The following is a 22,458-nucleotide window of genomic DNA, read 5'->3' as shown; positions in this document are numbered from 1 at the left end:
TGGGGCTTCGCTTTTTTCTGTAATAGACTGCCATTAAGAGTCTCGATTTCTAATTTAGCTTTTTCTTCTTGTTTAAAGGCAAAGGGTTTGCATTCTTCACTTTCAACTGCCCTCTCAGAGCTTTGAGAAGAGCTTTTCTTTGGTAGATTGTGGGGTATATATGCCATTCTCTGCTCCTACCTCGGAGCTGACCATTACATTTATTCCTCTATGATCTGGGTCAGTGATTCCCGGCTGGATTTCCTCTGTTTTGGTTGGGGCATGCCCATTCACCATTTCAGGGGGGTGGGGGGGTAAGTTGGAGTGAAGAAGATTAGTTACAGTGTTTTCTTCGATTTCCTCTTCAAGTATGGGAGGAATGGTAGAAATATCTGGTGTAAGATTAACCCCGGCTTGTTCAACCTCAGTATTTTTTTGTGTATTCATGTTTAATTTCTTCCCACTGTGCAGACCATCAACAATTGTCAGGGGGATTATAGACTGCACTCAAAGCATACCTGTACTGATAATATCAAACTACACCTTGCAACAATGTAGTTAAGGTCAACCATGAAACTGGCCATGCATACTATCATATAATTTCTGATGAAATGCCAAATCTGCACTAAGTATAATGCTTACCAGCACCCCAACAGCCGTGCAGCCTCGCAGCCGAACAGTCCACTTTGGTATGCACTTCGGACGTATGCGCACAAGTGCAAATATAGGAAGTGATGCAGGGGAGGCAGGAGCAAGGGAAGGCGGGCTAGAGGGCGGGCTGAAGGCGGTACCAGGAGTGACTAAAAAGAAAGCAGAGAAGACCTGGATAAGAATAGTGAGGCAAGTTAGGGGAACAAGCAGCAAGCCGCGGCGCCAAAGTAAAGTTAACGATTGTTCAATGCCTGAGTCCAACAACAATTACTTGGCAAGTTGAGAGTCCAATGACCAGAGTCCAGAGTGTAAAGTCCAATGTGTTGCAGCGAAGTAGCAATCTTCCTCTGGCCGACTACGCGATCACAAAAGGGATGCAGCAAGCAATTTGGAATGCACTTCGGATGCGCGCCAGTGTTTGATTTCAATTTCCGCGGCGTGCAGCTCTCTACGTATCTTCTTTAACACCCCCAGTTCCATAGATAGGCACCCACCCTCAGCACCACCTTGAACGCCTCCCAGATGACACCCTTACTCTGCCCCGAACCCCCATTTTCTTGGAAGTAGTGTTTAATCAAACTATGTATATCATTTTTAAAAGCTGTATATCATTTTTAAAAGCAATGTCAAGCAAGGCCGCTGGCTTGAACCTCCATCTGGGGTGGGGTAGCATCACTTCTAGACTCATGGACCATAACACCGGGAAGTGGTCTGATAGAGTCCTCGGTAGCATTTCACACCCTTCCGTACTCTGAATAAGTTGAGGACACCTCAGTTGAGGTATTATGCACCGTAGAGTGATGTGAGAATCCCTGCCTCCCCTAGATGCAGTAGCCTCCATAATATCCTCCTAGTGTAAAGCTTCCATAGCCCCATGTACTGCTTCAGACACTCTCGTCGGTCTCCCCCTACCATCCGACCTATCCAAGCTAGGGTCTAAGACCACAGTGAGGTCACCTGTCCACAGGACATAGGTATCACTGTACTTGAGACATTTCCCCAGAAGCCCCTAAAAAAAGTCCGGATTATCCACATTAGGACCGTAAATGTGGACCAGGGTAAATTTTGTGGGTCCTATACACCCCAATACAATGACATATCTTCCGCCCTGGTCAATCTCCGTCTCACTAACTCTGAACCCCAACGACTTGTGGACCAAGGTCATTACCCCTGCTGAGTATGCAGAGTATGTGGTATAGTATTTACAGTTACCCCACCCCTTGGTAACCCTTTAATTTCCCTGCCCTTTAAGGTGTGTTTCCTGTAGCAGGACTATCTTTGCTCCGTGCCTCTCACAACATTGCACCGGTTTTCTGGACTTTTACAGGTCATTCAAGCCCTGCACGTTCCAGCTCATTATCCTACTTGCCATGACTCGGATGAGGAACCCAGAGAAGTGCCAGTGTACTCCGCCCTGACTGTCGCAATATCTTCTGCTTCATGGTCGTCCGTGTGTGATGTGAACCTTTTCCGTAAACTTCAACCCTGCCAACCGGGCAGCTCTTCACCCCTCCCACTCCATTTCTCCCACCTCCCCATCTCCACCCACCCACACTGCCCTCCCCCAACTTGCAGTGGTTAACCCTTCCCCCCCATAACCCAACTGAATGAGCAACATGGGCACCAGCCTGGGGGCACTGGACACCACTACCCAGGAGGTCTCCCACGCTTTAACGGCAGAGGAGGACTAACTATGAGAATAATAGAACAATCATACATGCCACAAGTCTGACTAGGTACATATTTGGCATTGTTATGGTAAGACCCCTTGGGGGGGGGGGGGGGGAAGAACCTCAGGTGAGCTCTACCCGCATTGGTTATGTTCACTCCCACGGCAGCACTGGGCCTAGCCGCCTAATGTACATTGCGTTAGGAGAACACATCATGCCCCTGGGATCTTGTTGCATCACTTCAGAAGGCCTTCGATTAATTCATGCACTGCTGTCGTGTCCGTAAAAAAGTGGGCCCTGCCATTATACAGCACCCTGAGTTTGGAGGGGTATTGCATGGAGTATTGCAAGCACTTTTCCCGCAGCACCCTTTTTACCGCCACAAACGACATGCAGGCCTTCTGGACTGCCGGTGTAAAGTCAGTATAGAAAGACACCTTGCTGTTCTCATACATGAGGTCTCCGAGCTCCCTCGCCCTTCTCCGTATTGTGTCGCGATCCTGGTAATTAAGCACTCTCGCATCGGATTCTGCCCATGCCTCGGGACAACGTGCGATAGCCGATGCGCCCTTTTCTACCAAGAATTGGGCGGAGAGGGCTGGCCCTTGTAGAACTTCTTTAATAAAACTTTCCATAAACACTTAAATATTCTGTTGGTGGACGGATTTAGGAATCCCCACCACCCTTCTATTATTTCTGCGCAATCTTGCTTCGAGATCCTCATTTTTGTTCTGATGGCCTGCAACTCCCTCCACAACTCTTGTATTGCCTGAGTAGTCTCATTACACAAATCCTCCAGCAGACTCACTCTGGTCTCCCCCTCCGAAGTTCGGCTACTTTCCTTATCAATCCTTTCCTGCATCCTATCCACCTTGTATGTAAGGCCATCCAGCTTTGAGTTGATGGCTGCGAATCTGGACCACATTTCCGCTAGGATCATGCTCAGCTCCGATGCCGGGGGTTCCTCACCCGGTCCCGCATGAGGTAAGATATGTGCCATTTTAGCTGCTTCTGGTGTGGGTTCAGGCGTAACTGTCTTCTCGAGGGCCCTCTTTGTGTGTGAATGGTAGACTGGTTTGTTTCCTGCCCCCCTTCGCCATCAATGTCTACCAAGTTGCCACTTCCTTCGTGCCTACCCTCTCCTTGTGTCTGAGCTCCTCAATCAGCTTCCCGACCCAGCAACTGCCTTACAGGAGCTTCCCCAGGTCAAACTGCTGAGCCTGATGACCGGCGGATCAGCTTGCACCCAACTCAGCCACCTCCCCTCCGGGCGAGTGAAGCCCTGTTCTCTCCCTGGCACTACCAGACCAAGCCAACCTGCCCTGGTATTCAGCTCCACTCCAGGCCCTCCATCTATTATTAATTGCAGCTCTTCCTGACAGCAGTCCGAGTTGCTTTCTTCCTTTCCTGCAGGGCCTGCGATGTGTCATCCCGGGCCCCCTCCAGAACCACCCCCTTTTCGCTGATATTCTCCGAGGTCAACCCCCACAGCCCCTGGAGCATGTGCCCATGTATCTAGGGAGCCATTGGCGGACCAAGCACCTTCCCTCCCTGCCACAAACACCACAGTCCAGTGTGCTCCTCGCTAATGGGCCCCGGGGTGGTGCAGAGCGTTGCAGGTAGGGAGGCCCAACTCCCCGCTTCACCCAAGGGCAGTGCAAAGATATGCAAGTCCAGCAATACAAGTCTGCCCACCCCGCAGGTTAATCTCTTCTGCTTATGTCTCTGTTCGCCTCCTACTGCCGCTCTCCAGCAGGTCAACTCCGCCTGCGGCTCAGAACGTTCCATACTGCGGCACCTATGTACGCAGATCTGGCCCACCAATGGCGCGATTCACTTCTGTACTGGGCTTGCTCTTCCTGCCCACTGTACCGACTCACCGCAATATCAGCCGCCCTCTTGCCATCCGCTACACAGTGCGACCAAAGCCTGCAGCGCTCGCCGAGGCCACAGCTCAGAATGTCTCAGGGTACCCCGGAGAAATCCTTTGTAGCTTTTGTAGATTTTGGGGAGGGGGAGCCGCTCCGGCCCACACCACCTTCCTGCTTTCCCTACAGCTGTTGCGGTTTCGATTCTCCGCCCTGGTTCTCTTCCCCCTCCCTCACTCCAAGAGGGTGAGCCCCGGTCGGCGGACAGATCACAGCCCTGGGGAGGCTCTGGATTCTCCAACACTGCACTCTGCAGGTCAGTCTTGTTGCCGCCTGCCTCCTTTCACCCACACAGCAGCACTGGGTCGCAGAGCTCCCTCCTGCCTGGCAGCGCACAAGCACTCAGGTTTTGGCAGCCCTGAGCCGCGCCGACGGCCCGTCCCCACTCTCCACACAGCGCGGCCCAGCTCTGCTCCTGGAAACCCGAGCCGGCTCAGATCATGCCTCGAGCTTCCCCAGCACTATCGCAGCTCAGACCTTGCTGTTTTTGCCGGTATTAGCCCCAAAGCGTTGAGTGTCTTCCCCCTCTGCTGCGGGCATGCAGAGAGCTCACAAAGAAACTGCCGTCGTGGGCTCTCTAGCGCCCCCCCAAAGGGGCACCAGGTTAGTGAAGACAGAGCTCTGTACAGATTAAGTTAGATTCTGCCATCTTGTTTGTCTCTGCCTCTAGCTCTCCTTACTGTCCCCTCCCCTTCCTTTAGCACAAAGCACTTTGGGTGTGCTGTCAGAAGGGTAAAGTCCACTTATTTTAAGAGCAGGGGTTGGCCCCTAAAGAAGGCTAGCTTTAGTGCAATCACTTGTGGACCTTTATCTTTAAAAAAGGGGTGTCCCACCACTTCCTTGAATCATTGTTTGGACATCAACCTTTCAGGAAGCTTTCATTTGTACTCCTCGAACCCCCATCCCACGTGTTAAAACCTTTTAACTACCACCCTAGCAGAGTATGCTGTTACCTCTGCTTGAACTGTGCAATAATTGCATCTGCCACCTTCGAACCATTGCTCAAATTGCCAGCATCTTCGCTGTCGATTACGGTGGCCAGTCGAAACTACCCTGGTGGTCCATCAAGCCCAGATCATTAAACGCTGAATCATCCGTCTGAAACTGAATTATGTGTCGAGTGTCCAGCATCTTTGCCGTCAAATTGACCCTGGTGGCCCTTATGATCCACAGCTCCTGAAGAGCACCATCAAACCAATTCAGTCTAACGGCGCATCCAGTCTCCAGCATCTCCACAGTTGTACCAACTGTCGAATCTACCCTGGTGGCCTTTACGAAGCACCCTTCTCAAACAGTGTTCGAAACGCAGAAAGCCCCTGTATGAACCCAGCTCATCAGCACTCCCCCATCTAGAACAATCTGACTGCTGCTCCAACCGCTGAACTGCAACTTCAAAACAGTTTGCTGTTGCTCAGCGCCAAAGTGAGCGCGTTGTTGCCCTGGGTCAACCCTAAAAATAATCGTTGTACCATCTTTGAACTGCTTCTTCTTACCACCAGCATCTTGGCTGCAGATCACCAAGAGTCGACCAGACCCTGTACGAGCCTTCAAATACCGGACTCAAGCTGTTCGACTGGAACCGCACATCCAGTCACCAACCGCTTGACTGATCAACTGACACTGGTGGCCCTCCTGATCCCCACCTCTTCGAACTGCAGCAAATTTCAGCTTGTCCCCGGCTTGACACCCTCTCCCCATCTGGAACAACGCCACAGATACAGTCAGGCCAGATTTTAACTGCTGGAACAGTGCCAACAAGCCTGGATCAACACTGTACCTCTAGAGAGCAGAATCAAATTGATCACGCACGTTTTCCACTCTATGTTGTAATACAAATCCTGCTGCCTTGATCTTCATCATTACATCAGACAGCCCCACTGACTGCAAAGATAGCAATATGGACAAAATCCATGCGTACTATGGCAAATAGCTTTCCCTGCAACTGCATCCCAGGAACACAACGCATACCCATTTGGTACAAACTGATGGACATCATGAGCATGCATACATACATATGTAGAACGGACAGTGTGTTCAAGTGTAGAGTTTGAGGGACAACAATATTTCAATGTTGCCAGACATTAATGGCCTGAGGAAACAAGCAGAGGGTAATTTGAGCCAAGGCTGACTTGCCTTCAGACGGAGCAATAATATCCTTTATGTGCTGAAATGTACTATCACAATTTATTTTAGGATACACTCATATTTTTCAATTGCAATAAGCCCACAAATCACTGTGGTATAGGATAGAAATTCTGAAATGAAGTATCCCTCCACACTGCCTGTCCTGCCATTCACATCTTCTTGAAAAAGAAAAACAGAAAAAACATGGGGGCCATAAAAATACATATAAAGCATTCCTTGTTTTTACACATTTAAAAATAAAGACTAACAGGCATCTCAAACATACATTTGCAATTCAGTAGCAGGCCCTGCCCCTTTAACATGCCAACCAAGTCAAATTTAAAAGCTTAAAAAAATGGCACATTTGCTGTGTTTGTATTTTATAAGTGCAAAATCACTGATGAATCTGAAACATACAGCAGTAAGTAATAGCAAGCCACATGAAGCCTATTCAATGTGGTCGGCATCGTTACAAACTGCCTCAACTGAAATGTGTGTTTTTTTTCTTTCTTCCAGATGTGTCAATTAGGTGCATGTGAAACTGTCCAATATCGACAGAGGAGTCCATTTGTTATGTTATTTTACTTGATATCTGTATAGTACCTCACTGTAACTGTTATGGCTTCAAAGTACTTTGGGATGTATGTTCAGCAGTGTTCAGTTTTCTATATGCACTGTGGATTGCTAGGTCAGTGAATAATTGACAGCTGGACCAAATTTTCAGTAGGACTCTTATTCTTATTCAATAGAGTGAAGCAATACATTTGGAGTGGGTAGCAAGTATAAGGGAGTATCAGTCCCGGGAGAAACTGTATATAAGATGAGGGCTCTGCAAATGTTCACATGCAAATCACATCCACAATAACTAACATACACATGTAACTTCAGATAAACTCTGACAGGTCCCAGTTTCACAAGTAGTAGATATTGTATAGCACATCGAAGGATGGGAAGACCTCATTGGGCTCAGAAAACCCACTACTACAATCGTGCAGAATCTGAAAATTGTGTAGAGCAACCCAATTATATACGCAAGGGTATCTTCCTCAAAGAAAAGCCCCATGATAAATAATCTCCTGCCCCATTTGTTAAATAGGTTTTATCCGATTACTGCTCAGAGTTACCCTACAAAAACATTATTGGGCTCTAACAATCAAAAGGCAGGACAAATACTTTGGAATTTAGAAAGGAGCTGAATAAAAAAATCACGGGAATGTTCTAAACTATTGTTTTGAGTAATTTGAAAATGCTCTTCAATGTACATGGCCTGAAAGTCATTTTGCAATTAGGAAGGTTATCTTCATAGGTAGATGTTGTAAATTATGTTTGTGCATAGAAAAAAGTAAGGGCAAGTGGGGCATGTGCACAATACTAGCACTTGTGCTTGTGATTTATTGGTGCTGGAAAACCGAGTAGGGATTTATGCACAGAGTTCCAACATAAAATGGCCATAATATTCGTCAAGCCAGATCAGATAATAAAAGTACATATTGTTCTATTATGTTTCAACTGTTTGTTTTCATGGATTAAAGCTTTGAGCAACAAAAAAAAGGTATATGTGTGCTTTATACATGTTAGAGACATGTAAGGGATGAGTGAAACTGTGATAGAGCCCATCACCAAAACATTGTTTTAGAATGGTTTCTATTCAAAATGTATTCACGGCTTAAAAATTGCATTATGGGATCCATTTCATTTAAATTATTTGGACATATTTAATCAAACCCAACAAGTGAATTGCAACTGTGAAATGTATTATAAAAAAAGGGTGCGTTTCATATTTTCTGCATTGTAATAACGGTTTCATACCGCACAGTTAGTTACAATTGCTGTATGCAGAGTTTTCCCATTTAAAAAAAGAAAAGTATGCTATGCAAAGTATGGGTACCTCCATTTAGGACCTAGAATCTGCTTTCATACACTTCTTGCTAGTTTCCATAAATTAAAGGTGGTTTCTACAAAACTCTTTACAAACATTTGGATTTAATCTATTGCTGACGTTTCATTCTCATTGCTATATCCAAGACAATTTAATCAAAAAGTGATAGCTTTTGATTTAAGGTATAATTGTGGTGTCTCGGTAGCAGTAAGCTCGATTTGTAGCTACATAATCCAGGTTGCTTCATGGCATTCTCAGCTTCATCTTTAAATAAAACATAGTTGGTGACACTCCAATTACACCAGTGTGCATTTCAAACTACTTCATTGCATATAGTGTTTACACACATTTTATGAGCGCCAATTTAGCATGGAATTCGCTCCCTGCAATTGTATAAAAATGTGGTATTGAGACACATATGTTTCACCTTACTAACTTGTGACTATCTGATGTTCGTTTGTCGCAGAGTATTGCATGATTTGTATTTTTATTTATTAATTTAAAGCACCTTGCACCAAAGCGCTGTACAATGGAACAACATAATACATAAACAAATATAACGGTTGAAGCAAATACATTATGAATCAATCAACAAAACAGTGAAAAGAGCAATTAATTGAAGGGGATGGGTAGAGAAGGGGAGTGGGAGTGGATAGGGGGGAGAGGTGGAGAAGGGTAGGAGGAGGGAATGGGAAGGGTGCGAGGGGGAGGCAGGAGAGGGGGGGAGATAGACGGGGGAAAGAAAAGGAGGGGGGAGCAGAAGGGGGAAGGAGTTTCAGGGAGGAGAATGGAAGAGGAGAGATTTAAGGGAAGCACGGAATAAGGTGAAGGTGGGGGTAGAACGGATAGCAAGAGGAAGGGAGTTCCAGTGTAGCGGTGCTAGGAGTTGGAAGGAGCGGAAACGGGATGAGGCACAAGGGGACAGAGGTACAGTGAGAAGGAAATGGTCAGCGGACCGAAGGGAACGGGGGAGAGCAGAAGGAGAGAAGGGAGGAGAGATAAGGGGGGGTGAGACCATGGAGAGATTTGAAGACAAGGCAGAGAAATTGAAATTTAAGTTGGGAGTGAAAAGGAAGCCAGCCAAGGTAAGGGGTAGAGATGGAGTTACGGGAGGTAAGGAGACAGAGGGTATGAACAGCAGAGTGGTAGATGGATTTAGGAGGGGCAAGATGAGAAGCAGGAAGTCCAAAGATTAGGGAAGAGCAGTAGAAGAGGCGGGAGAAGATGAGGGAGGAGATTAAGAGTTTGGTAGCGTGGAAAGTGAGAGGAGGACGGATTTTGCGAATATTGAAGAGGTGGTAGCGAAAGGTACAGGAAGTGAGGGAAATATGTTGGGAGAAAGAGAGAGGAGTCAAAGAGAACGCCTAAAGTACGAGCTTGGAGAGAGATAGGGAGATTGGAAGAGGGAAAGTGAATGAAGGGGGGGAGGAGAGGGGGGGGGGAAGAGAATTAGAGGGAAAGAATACAACTTCGGTTTTTTGTCAGTGTTAAGAGAGAGAAAGCGGGAAGACATCCAGTTCTTAATGGCAGTAAGGCAGGAGAAGAGTTTTTGGTGAAGGTCAGATGAGAAGGATGAGAAAGAGAGAAAGAGAGAAAGAGTTGAGTGTCGTCGGCATAGAAGTGGTGGGAGATGCCAAATGAGGAGATAACAGGGGCAATGAGGGAGGTGTAAAGGGAGAAGAGGAAAGGACCAAGTACCAAACCTTGGGGTACGCCGTATTCAAGAGGATAGGTAGGAGATGACCGGCCACCTCAGGAGACAGTAAAGGAGTGGGAAGAGAGGTAAGAGGATAACCAGTTGAGGACAGAGCCTTTGAATCCAAAGGAAGAAAGAGTGTGAAGGAGGAGGGGATGATCGACAGTGTCAAAGGCTGCAGAGAGGTCGAGGAGAATAAGGATAGAGGATTGTTTGGCATGGCGAGCAGAGAGAAGGGAGTGGATTTGTTTTCGAAACTCGAGAAAGGGACATTGAATGGGCACGTTCGTAATACTATCCCTAGTGTGACGGCTATTGTACCCATGGTCCTTCACGTGTCGAGGTCCCCGAGATTGTTTTCTTTCTGACATGAGGTTGAATGAAGAGTAGCGCGAGTAGGGAGGTAATAAACCAGAAAATAGATCTAGAGCAGGCAACTTCGACTCCAGGAGGGGAGGTAGGGTGGGAGCATGTGAATCTAACCAGATACAAGCATTAGAAACACGATTACAGTGAGTAATGTATGCCTTATGAGGCTTGTGGATTCTGCTTATATCACATGCTATGCATAGACTAGTGAGCAGTACCTGGAGAAGGTGGTAGGTTGAGACAAAGTACAGAGGGAAATAGATCTTTTAGCACCACTTGTCCCACCTGTGAATCTGCTTTAGCGTGTGTATCAATGCAGTAATGTTGGGTAAAAGTATGAATTGAGCTCCAAGTAGCTGCCTTGGAAACTGCATCTAATGTAACATTTGCAATAAAAGCTAGAATAGCCCCTGTACCTCTGGTAGAGTGAGCTTTCGGTGTAAAAGGTAGAGTCTTTTTTGATAGTGAGTAGCACAGCTGTAGTTACTGGACTATCCATCTAGAGACAGCATACTTTGAAATGTGGTCTCTTTCCCTACCAGGTGCTATGGAAACAAAGTTGGTCAGTTTTCCTTAGCGGTTTAGTTTTGCTTATGTAGTACAAGACCGCCCTTCTTACATCTAAAGTATGGAGGCTTCTCTCGGCTGAGTTAGATGGTGTTGGGGAAAAAAGTAGGTAGTTCAATCGACTGGTTGACATGGAACTTGGATATGAATTTAGGTGAGACCCTAGGGTGTGTTCCAAGAACCATCTTGTCTTTGTGGATTACAATGAAAGGGTCTTGTACAGACAATGCCTGTAACTCACTGACTCGTCTTATTGGGGTGATGGGGACGAGAAAGGCAGTTTTGTAGGTTAGGCGTTTAGGCTGGCCTTGTGCATAAGCCCAAAAAACAGACCTGTGAGCTTTGAGAGTACAACATTAAGGTCCCAACCTGAAGGAGGGTTAGCAATGGGAGGGTAGAGTCTCTTTACTCCCTCCATGAAAGCTTTGATCATAGGAACTTTCCACCAAGTCACTGTTTTGGGAAGTGGTATACGCGGACAGGGCCACTAGGTGTACCTTGATGTAAATAATAAACCAGAGTCTAGTAGGTAAAGCATGTAGATTAGAATGTTGGATTGTGAACCTTCAATTGGGTTTAAGGATTGTGATCTGCTCCAGACGACAAACCTATTCCACTTGTTAAAGTAATAATGTCTGGTGTTGGGTTTCAGTGCATCCTTGGGGATATCCATATACCTTTGAGGAAGGTTTAAGTTCCCAAACTCTATGCCTACAGGAGCCAAGCTGCCAAGTTCATAGACTGAGGATGTGGATGGAGTGTTGTCCCCTCGTGCAGGGACAGCATGTTGGAGGGACACCGAAGTAGGCGTGGAAACCATGGTGGTCTTGCCCACATGGGAGCGATCAGGATTGGGGCAGCTTGTTCCTGGTGCATCTTGTGCACTATCCTGCTGAGGAGTAGTGTCAGTGGAAATGCATAAGCAAATTTCCCTGACCAGCTCCTCCACGGGGCATTCCCCTTGGATCCTGGTTGGGGAAACCTGGATGCGAAGTCTGGACATTGTGCATTTAGGCCTGTGGCAACAAGTCTATAGTAGGATGGCCCCACAGGGAGAAGTGTTCATCTAAATTCTCTTCGTACGAGGCTATGCCGAAAGCGAGTAGCTTGAATTGGTAGTGTTCTCCAACTATTTAGAAGCGCAGATATTTTCTGTGCGCTGGTAACATTGAAATATGAAAGTATGCATCTTTCACATCCAATGCTGCCATGTAATACCCCAGTTTTAAGAGAGGGATTACCTCCTGTAGTGCTGTCATGCGAAATTTCTGTGGCTTGACATGTTTGTTTGCTGGGCACATGTCTAGTACTGGGCGCATTTGTAAGTCTTTCTTTGGCACAAGAAAGTATGTTAAATAAATATCCTTGTTTACCTGATTTGACGGGCCGATTTCTATGGCGTCCTTTTCGGCGGGTGGTTGTAGAAGCTCTATACAACATCCCCCCGCCAAGGTGGGTAACACCCACTTGTCAGAGCTGATCCCCGCCCATGCATGGGTGAATTGGGAGATGCAACCTTCTACTGGAATAGCATGGGATGTGTCCTGGAGCGGGGTGTCATTGCTTGGGTGGAGTGGAGACTCTGGTAGAGGAGGCTCTACCTCTGCTCCTAGAGCTTTTGTAGCCTCTTTGAAAATTGGAGGACTGTCCCTGTGAGGTGCCCCCACGATGAGGATTCGCTACCCTAACCATAATTAGAGGACCTTTGTGGGCCTTGCTCACGGAATCTTCTTGTGTTGAATGACCTTTGGACAAAAGGTTTGTTGGATAATTGTCCAAGATATTTCAGAGTCTCATATTCCTTCTTGGCACAAGAGCATCCTCAACTGCTTTCCCGAACAGGGAATTAGGCTCAATGGGCAAGTTAAGTAACTTGGCCTGCATTTCTAGCCTAAAGCCAGACTGTCTCAGCCAGGCATTGCGCGTCAATAACAAACCTTCGGCTATGATGTGGCTGCATTGTCAGCGGTAGCCAACTTATTTTTTTTAATGCAGTTAGCCACTAGTTTGCCCCCTGACACTGTTTTCAGGAATTGTGACTTTAGAGGCTCTGAGACAGTCTCAATTTGTTGTTCCAACTCGCCCCATTTATGGAAACCATAGCTAGGCAGGAGGGTGGTATTGTTGGCTATTCTGGTTTTGGTAGGCAGCTGAAGATGCCACCTTTCTGCCAAAAGTATACATCTTTGTGCACTTTAACAGGTGGGGCCTCCGCTGAGGCCAGAGGTGTGCCTGCTCTCTCCTTTGTTGTGATGACAACTAAGGAATCGGGTTTAGTTGACCCCTGATGTACACTTGGTCAGTAGGGTCAGCCTAAATACCATCTTGATGTGGGGGTTGACTGCTCTTATAAGGTTTGGTGTAAGGAGGCAAGGCTGAATGAGTCTTTGGACCGATTGTAGGAGGGGGATAAACTATGGAGCAGACTTTTTGTCTCTCAATAGGTCCTCTACAAAATCCTTGCCGATTTGTGCCTCCTTGGTGTCATTTCTTGAAATGTTGGGCAGCCCAGAGGAGCAGCTCTTTGTAATGGAGACGATTGTCAATCAGTGAGACAGCCAGTGGCTGATCCTGGTTGTCTGAGCATCGGATGACGTATATGTACTTGCGTAATATTGGTCCTGACTATACTAGTCCCCCTGGGAACTAGGATCTTGATAACCCAAGATGTCTACAATAGAGAGATCCTGAGAGGGATCATGGGCCTGTGGAGTAGCATGGGTTTGGGCGGAGGTGCTGAGCTGTAAGGTGTCTAGGTGTGGCACCTTGGTAGGTGGTTCATCCCTAGCTACCCTTCCTCACTGTGTTAAGCCTTGTTTTTTCTTTTTTTTTATTCTTCAGGGTGACGCACCTTTTGACGCATGCCCTTCAGCATGTGAAAGGAAGGTCTTTTTGGCACAATGTCTGCAACGGGCCAGGTCAGCACCCGTTTCGAGACCTGTTGTGCACCGAACACAATGGAGCAGAGGACAGGAGTGACTTGGAGGACCTATCTGTAGACACTGTGTAGCTACTACTGGTCTACAATGTGATAGCCATTCAACCATGTGGTGTGTGTTTAGTGTGGTGTATGTTTGCCTCTGCTGCCCGGTGATTTCTCAGTCACTGGTCCGCTGGTCTGCCTGCTGGAGTCGGGGGCTTGCACATGGGATTCTTTGGAACCCTGATCGCCCTCAGCGTCACTCAGGGCATCGATTCTGCCTTCACTGGATTCCTCCGCCACGTCTATGGAGGCCTGGGCCTGCATGGCATGGGAGGCCCAGCGTTTGGTTTGACAGTCCTTCAAGGTTTTAGGACAGAAAAGCCGACAGGACTTGCAGTTCTTTTTGAGGTGATCATTTGGCAAACAGATTGCACACTTTGTGTGGGTCTTTCCCGGGGTATTTCCTGTTACAGGATGCGCAGAACTTAAATGGTGCGTTTTCCATGGTGAGTGGAAAAGGCACCGCAGCGATGAAATTGAAGATAAGGTGTCAGAAGAGTCATTCTCTAAATAGCAAAGAAATGTAAGACCTTCCCCCACTCTCCCTACTGTAATGGGTCGAGGTCACAGTCGTTCGTTGAGACGGTTGTAGTGTCGATGATGTAGTAGTCTATCAAAGGCTACCAAAGCAGTGATTGCGGCAGGCGATGGGCGGTTGTAGGAAGAATAGTAAGAAAGTCTAAGATAAAACTTTTTCTTATCAAAGGCGTTACAGCCAGAACAACTTTGCAATCTATCGACTGACCATGATGGCAGAAAAAAACTATCTGAGGGACTTAGACGTGTGAAGTACCATGGGTACAGAAGATATCACACTATGGATGGCACTAACACGCCCAGTCAACGTCCCTTTTCAAGTTTCGAAAACAAATAATGTAATACTCTGGGACTACCACTAGATGTCGGCCTATGCATAGCATGTGATCGAAGCAGATCCACAAGCCTCAGAAATATATATATGTATTCACTGAATTAACTATAAAGTGCAGTTAAGTGGACCAGAATTAATGCAACAAAAACGTTGAAATTCAGTGGATGTGGGAAGCCATGAGCGGCCTAACTTGGCATGCTTCCGTTGAAGTCCCCCATAATGTCATTGTGAATCCCTTTATTAATATGTACTCATGGTCTTTGCAAGGGGAATGCACTGAGTTAAGCTGGTCATGACTTCCAACAACTGCTGACTTTCGGGGGTTTTGTTGCATTAAATGTTGTCAATTTAACGCACTTGTGTTATACATTTGGCCATGTCCACTGTATATGTTCCCCCAATATGGCATACATTACTTACCGTGATCGTATTTGATGCTTTTATCTGCTTAGAATTGCATGCTTTGTATTGGCGAACGTCTAGTGGTAGGTGCAGAGTATTGCACGTTTTGGATGTCGCAAAGGGACGTCGACTGGGCATGTTTGAAATATTATCCTTAGTGTGACAACTTCTGTACCCATGAAGCCTCATGCGTTGAGGTCCCTTAGGTTATTTGTTTCTGACATGAGGGAGTGTGAAGTATAAGCGTAGAGACTATAAGTTATGATGAGGTGTAAAAAACGCCTATTATTTACCTAAGAACATTCAACTCCGGAAGGGTGGGCGCTTGTGAATGTGAGCAGATACAAGCATCAGAAATACGATTGGATCTGCATAGAAGCACATGCTTTGCATAGATGAGCGACCAGTACTTGGAGTAGGAGATGGGTTATTAATGCGCCTGGCCCACCTGGGTATCACCTTTAGAATGTGCATCTAAACAGTAATGTTGAGTAGCGAAGTGTAAACTGATCTCCAATCAGCAGCTTTGCAAATCACACATTTGCTATGAAAGCTAGAGTTGTCTCTGTGCCTCCAGTTGAGTGTGCTCTGGGCTTGAATGGCAACATTCTCTTAGCAAGAGAATGGCAAAGTTGGACGCAGTTGACAATAAATATTATCCCCGCTATAGCACAGGGAGTCTTGATTCTATTAAAGACATGGAGGCGAGCAATATGCAGATAGAGAGGAAGTAGTCTCAACGGCTACCCAGGCCTAAGGCGTGACAGGGGGTCGCAATATTCCTTGCAGTGGAGCTACGAAAATACTAGCTGGAGAAAAAGGATCACTCTGGAGTATAATAAACAGGAAGGTTTATTTTAACAGGAAGACATGTTTACACAATTCTTTATGTGCCGTGGCACATAGTGTATGCATACTTGAAATACATTTACAGGTTGCATATCGGTGAGTTAGTAATCATACAATAGTGACCAGATATTCTATGTATTGTTTACATTCACAATACATTTAACATTGTCGACACATAGGTGGGTGTTTCTGGTTCGGTAGGTTACAAAGGGCAGTGGCTGGATGAAATGAGGCAGCGCTGCAAAGTAGTACCGAACTGTCTTCAGGACATCAAGTCGTGGTCGGACTTAGTTAAGTAAGAAGAGCGTCATCCTGTAGTTTAAGGGTGGAGAACGCTATTTAGAAACGGTGATGCAAGATTTGAAACATAGTGAAAGTAGGGCTGCAAGGAGTGGACCTACCATGTGTAAGTAAGTTGACGCCATGGCGGTGGTCTTGTGTTTGTCCAGCTGTCGGTAAATACGGCTGGGGTGGGCAGTCTGCGTTAGTCAGATGCCCAAATCTAGTTGGAAGGGGGTCAAAAATGACAGTGCGGTGGTTAGCGGTGGGCTAAGACAAATTAGGGCACAGGTAAGATCTTGTCGTGCAAGGTATTCGTGATTTACGAGAAAGGTGCATAAAGTGAATGCCATTCATGGATTTTAATTTTTGGACGTGCTGAAAAGAACTCGACTGTGCGGTTGGTGCCGGAGTAAGGGAGGGCTGTTGTTGAAAATGCCCTTTACAAATGTAATGGGGGCCAAGGGAAAAATAGCTAGGTCTTGATCGGATCGTGACGATGAACATTCTACCACGACTCTAAGTGTGAGAGCGGTGAGGAAGGCCACTTGATAAATAAGTGCTGAGACCAACGGCAGTGAATCAAAAAACGTGACCGTACTCGTTCTTACCTGTACCGAATTGAAAAAGAGCTGTGTCACTGCAGGCTAGTTGTGCGCATGTGTGCCCTGGAGGGTTATTTAACCAGAATGAGGCTGAAACGTAGCCCGAACGCGCATGTGCAGAAGGGCAGTGTCTGAGTGAGTGCTTAACGCAGGGGCGTTAAATCTCAAAACCAAAACTCAGTGATGGAGTAGCGGAGAAACACATATAGTCATGTATGGCAGGAATATGTGTCTGGATGAATAAGACTCTTAAAAGTAGTCATGGTTGACACAAAAAAGTGATCTCTGGATGCAACAAATCTCTTAATTTGGAGACGGAGTTGTTAAACCTCCTAAACATAGGATGTGCAAAGCGGTACACGAGAGTCGTCAATATACCATTAGGGAGAAATGCATTTGGTGCGGTTACATTGTCAAGATTGCAAAACATCCAAACATACAACATATATATGAAAACATCATGACAGAAGGAGGGAGACATCAAAAGTAAACAAAGCCCACGTTTAGTGTAGTTTTAACAATGTTGCTCGTCTAAAAGAACCGATTTTGATGTTTGGTTACAGGGAAAAATGTTGCAAACCAATTTTTGCGCATTGTTGTGGGAACTCAGAGTTATTTGTTAAAGAAAAGGTTCCATTCAATGGAAATGTTCAAGCCTTGTCTGACGGAGTCAAGGCGATATATCCATTTCTGCTCGAGTTTGCGAAGGGCAAGGTCTCTATTACCCCCTCGGAAGGGGTTACCCACTGTTTGCAGTATTGTCCAGAAAATGTTGTTGTGGGTATGTTTCATGGCTTTGTAATGTGCCACTAGGGGTTTATCTTCTACTTGGTTGCGTACACATGACCGATGTTCACAGATGCGTTGTCCGATTTCTCTCTTGGATTTGCCTACATAGATGAGGTCGCAAGGGCATTTGATGATGTGGACGGACCATTTAGTTTTGCAATTGGTAAAGGAATTCAGGGTCCACAAGTGACCTTTCAGATCGATTGTCTTGAGGTTTGTTGTCAGTGTGCAGACGGAACAGTTTCCACACTTGAAATGGCCTATTACTGGCGGCAGGTTCCATAGAGTACCTTGTGTACTGCTTGAGACATCTACTTCTGTGTATGTGTGTACGAGGCGATCTTTTAGATTGCGGCTGCGTTTGAACGCAAATCTAGGTTTCTCTGGTGTGAAAGTCAGTTTAGAGCTTGTCCCAGTGTTTAAGGACCATTTTTCTGATTGAATTACTTAAAGGAGTGAAAGTCGTGACGCAGGTCATTTTGGTGTTGGACTGTTCTCTTTTGGTTGTGGTGAGGCAGGAGTCTCGATTGGTGTGTTTTACTCGATTCCTTGTTTGACGGACGATGTGGCTTGGGTATCCTTGCTCTTTTAGGCATTTAGCCAGTTCTTTGCTTTTAGATTCATATTCAACCATTGTCGAACAATTCCGCCTAATCCGTAAAAACTGGCCATAAGGAAGGTTCATCCTCAGGCTTGACGGATGGAAACTGGAGTACTCGAGTAGGGTGTTTTTGGAGGTCGGGTTGCGATATAGAGTGGTGCTCAATGAGATGTTTTCATTTTTGCAGATTTCAAGGTCTAGGACAGGTATTCTGTCTTTGTTAAAGTCAATCGTGAATTTAATACAATTGTTCTGTGAGTTCAACCATTGTAGGAACAGGTGGAGATTCTCTTCGGTTCCTTTCCAGACCATGAATACGTCGTCAATATAGCGTAACCAGCAAATGATCGAATTTTTGAACGTGTTGTGTTCATTGTAGATGGAATTCTTTTCGAAGGCGTCCATGAACAGGTTGGCTACGTCCGGTGCAAAAGTCGACCCCATACTGGTCCTGTGACACTGCTGGTAAAAAGTCTGTTTAAATATGAAATAGTACTCCATGAGGGCTATTCGGGTGCATTCAAGGAGGAATGCTGTAGGTGGTTCCGCTGATGTTCTGCTGTCTAGATAGGTTTTAAGTACTTGTAGACACTCCAATTGCGGGATGCTGGTATATAATGACTCTACATCTAGCGTTACTAGTAGGTCTTCTGGTTCGGCTTGTATGGTGACTAGTTTGTTTATCATGGCCGTTGTATCCTGAATATAAGAAGGCATTTTGCAGATGAAAGGCCTCAGGAAATGGTCTATGTAGATGAAGTGGCTCAAGGACTGAGCAAATGCCTGCCACGATAGGTCTTCCAGGCGGATTAAGTGGATTTTTGTGGATCTTGGGGAGCAAGTAGAACGCAGGGATGATCGGGTATTGGTTTACCAAAAATGCTTTTTCGTCGTCGTCTATCCAACCTTCTTCATATGCATGTCCCATCAGACTCGTGATTTCGGACAGGATCCTGAACGTAGGGTTGAAAGGTATCTGCCTGTAGAATTTGGTGTTAGACAATTGTCTGGTGACTTCTGTGTCATATAGGGTGTTGCTCCAGAGTACAATACCTCCACCCTTATCTGCTGGTTTTATGAGAAAAGTCTTGTTGTTTTCTAAAGATTTGAGTGCTGATTTTTGCGATGCAGAAAGGTTGTTCTTAAAAGGGGTTGGTTTATCGAACATGTTACGTATTTCAAGGAGGATGCGATTTTCAAAAGATAAAATTTCAGGGCATATCATCGAGGAAAGTGGAGTGAAAGTTGACGGAGGTCTTAGGCCAGTGGTTTTAGGTGTTTCTTGTTCTGGGCTATCTCTGAAGAAATAGCGTAGACGGATCGTGCGGAAGAATTTGCGTATTTCGACCTCTGTGTTAAACAAATCAGCACTGGAGCTCGGGATAAAACTGAGACCTTTGCTCAGGACTTCAATTTCATTTATTGACAGTGTGAGATCGCTAAGATTAAAAATGGGGATTACCATGTTTGTTGCGCTCATGGGGTGCAATTCCGTGTGCGCATGGGGTGTTGGCCTTGGTAGCGGGGTCTGCCGCATTGTCCCCTCCCTTGAAAAATATGCTTCAACTTCCGTTATTCTACTCTTCATGGCAGATTTAAATCTTTAAATGTCCTTTTTTTTATCAACAAAAACACAACAAAACTAAACTGGAGCTACACATCCCATGACAACCAGAGTCTCTGGTAGTCCTTCAGTCCATTTCCTGTCTCTGGGCCTCACTAGTCACTTCCTGCCAGGTACTTTCCTCTTCTTTTGATGCCCTCCAACTGACATCCGGCAAAACGAAAACAGATTGCTCTGCTGAAATCCACCTGTTGAGTCCAGACCTGAATCCCTTGCTATGTGCCGACAGCTCCATCAACGACCACTCGACACCTTCACTCTCCAGTGCTCATCCTGCCTTTAGCATGCGCCCTCTCTTCAACCAGTTTGTCATCCCATTGAATGGAAGGGCCCTCACCTCTTGAAACAGTTTAGTGCCTTTAACCACGCACCTCGTCTAAGGTCCACACAAAGACAGATGCCTCATGCTACAGTGTCGGCATGACCTGCTGCCACTTCTAGCATGTCTCGGTCTACCATCCTAGCAGCTGTCAATCCTGCCAGGAATTGTTCTCCCCCCCCCTCCACCGCCAATCATGTCCTGTGCAAATTCTTCAATTTCCAGCCACAGTTAGTTATTAAAGACAGTGAGATTTGCATTGATTGGCTTGTCTCAAATGCAGTGCGCTATTCAAATACAACTCCCCCTCACGCCCCCTATCGCACCCAGTGCTAGCTCTCTTTTCTGATGGTGCCAGATGTGGTGCTCATAGGTGCTTTCCCTTGTGCAGAGATGCTGAGATAACAGCATAGTGTGCTGCCGGGTTATTTGTTGGTGAAAGCAGCTCAGTGGGCACCTGTTTATAACAGGAAATAAGCTTTTTGTTGACCTGCAGGTCTTCATGGGGCTTTTCCCTATTTTCTTTGTCTCAATAAAGATGTCGTGTTGTAGAGGAATTCCTGTGGGCTCCATTCTTTTGGGCAGGACGTTGGCTAGAATGCCCGATTCTACAGGTGTTGCTTCCAGTACTAGGAGTTTCTAGGAACTCCAGAATATCCTGAACATCAGATTTGTGGGGGTACTTTCCTCCTGTTCTTCTCCATCATAAATGCTTCTTCCTCCTTTGAACGGCAAAGAGAATCTTACCGTTCCTATCGTTCACCAACAAAAGAACCACCATCATCGCCCTCGTCATGTCCAAAGTAGACGCCAATAGCTAGGCATGCCTGAACGACTCCTAAAAAAACTACAACGCATTCAAAACGCAGCAGCCAGACTACTTCTGAAACTACCCTGAAGAGAACACACTGCACCAGCGCTGAAAACACTACATTGGCTACCAATAAAAACAAATAAAATTCAAAACAATGTGCATTACGCACAGAGCAGTACACAACGAAGGCGCTGAGTTCCTAAAAGACAAACTGCTCCTACATCAACCAACAAGAACGCTCAGATCAAGCAGGGACATCCGCCTGGAACCGAAGCCCTACCACAAAAGAAACCTTGGAGGATCCTCCTTCTCTCACCAAGCCCCGAAAGCCTGGAACGACCTTCCAAAGTACATACGTAACACAAGAAACCACCTATTCAGGAAATTACTCAAAACCTGGCTCTTCACGTCATAACTAGAAAGACTGGCCACAGGGGCACAGACATAACTAAAAACATCAATAAACCTAGACCGACCGCGATACACACCGATCAATGGGAAAAGCTGAGGTAAATAACCCACGACATACTAAAGGACCTAACGGGAGACAATCGCAATACAACCAAAGACAGTAAACCTAGAAAACTAAGAGAGAAAGACTAGAACGGATCATCAAGAGGACCATGACCTTAACTATTACCTTCCCTACAGCCTTAAGGACAGAACAGAGAGGGAAAGGAAGCACTACGGTCCCCAATGCAATGGGTGAGAAACAGAATGTTTCATCACTACACACTGTCCACCAATACAAAGCAGGAAGCACAATGCCCCACCACACAAAAGGACAACTAAACAACAATCCCAAGGATGTTCACCCCACGGAAACCAAAGAACCAGTCGGGACAGAAGGATACGAACGTCTGAATACACAGGCTCACCTAGACGAATCCACTGAGACAGCACATCAACACGACCCCGACCCTGAACCATTCAAAGCCTTAACCGACCAGGGTCACACTAGATCACCGAAAAATAGATATCACCCACCCAGTCCCACACGTGAAGATTAGGTTCAGACGCACCCACAAATCCACCCACTGACTTCCTTCCCTACCCCAGCCCCCACCTCCTTTCCCCCCATCCTCTCTCCTTCCCCTCCGACCTTAAATTGGTAACAAATACTACTTAAGGGCAATGAGGACACCAGATCACTCCCCCTTCCCTCCCCCTCCTTTTCCCCTACCCCAAATTCTACACCGTAACTCCCTTCACCTACCCCCCCCTACCCTCCGGCCACCCTCTCCCCCCCCCCCCCCCTGTAAATAGTTCTACTTATTGTTCTTTGACCTGTTCATGCTTGTAAATATGCTTCTCTCACTTTTGTACCTGTTATATTGTAAAGCGCTTTGGCTTAAAGCGCTATATAAATTCAATAAACAAACATAATCCAAACTATACTCCATAAGATACATTTGGATCAGTGCAACACCACCAAAGCAAATCGGCCCACGAGGAACCA

General features: G+C 46.2%; 1 protein-coding gene across 3 annotated transcripts in view; it reads right to left on the bottom strand.

The window, feature by feature from the left end:
* The window catches only part of VANGL2 (VANGL planar cell polarity protein 2), a 903,169-nt gene that overhangs the window by 442,105 nt on the left and 438,606 nt on the right, over window positions 1-22,458 (bottom strand). Inside the window, exon 4 of one of the 3 annotated variants that reach the window (XM_069635423.1) lies at window positions 622-779. The exons of the other annotated variants lie outside the window; for them this stretch is intronic. The gene's annotated coding sequence lies outside the window, so the exon portion shown is untranslated. The remainder of the gene's footprint in view (window positions 1-621; window positions 780-22,458) is intronic. 3 annotated transcript variants of the gene reach the window in all.

The sequence above is a fragment of the Ambystoma mexicanum genome, chromosome 1q, assembly GCF_040938575.1.
Source record: "Ambystoma mexicanum isolate Mex_15411 chromosome 1q, UKY_AmexF1_1, whole genome shotgun sequence".
Lineage (NCBI taxonomy): Eukaryota > Metazoa > Chordata > Amphibia > Caudata > Ambystomatidae > Ambystoma > Ambystoma mexicanum.
The sequence above is the reverse complement of the archived record's forward strand: the minus strand, read 5'-3'. Positions and strand labels throughout refer to the sequence as shown.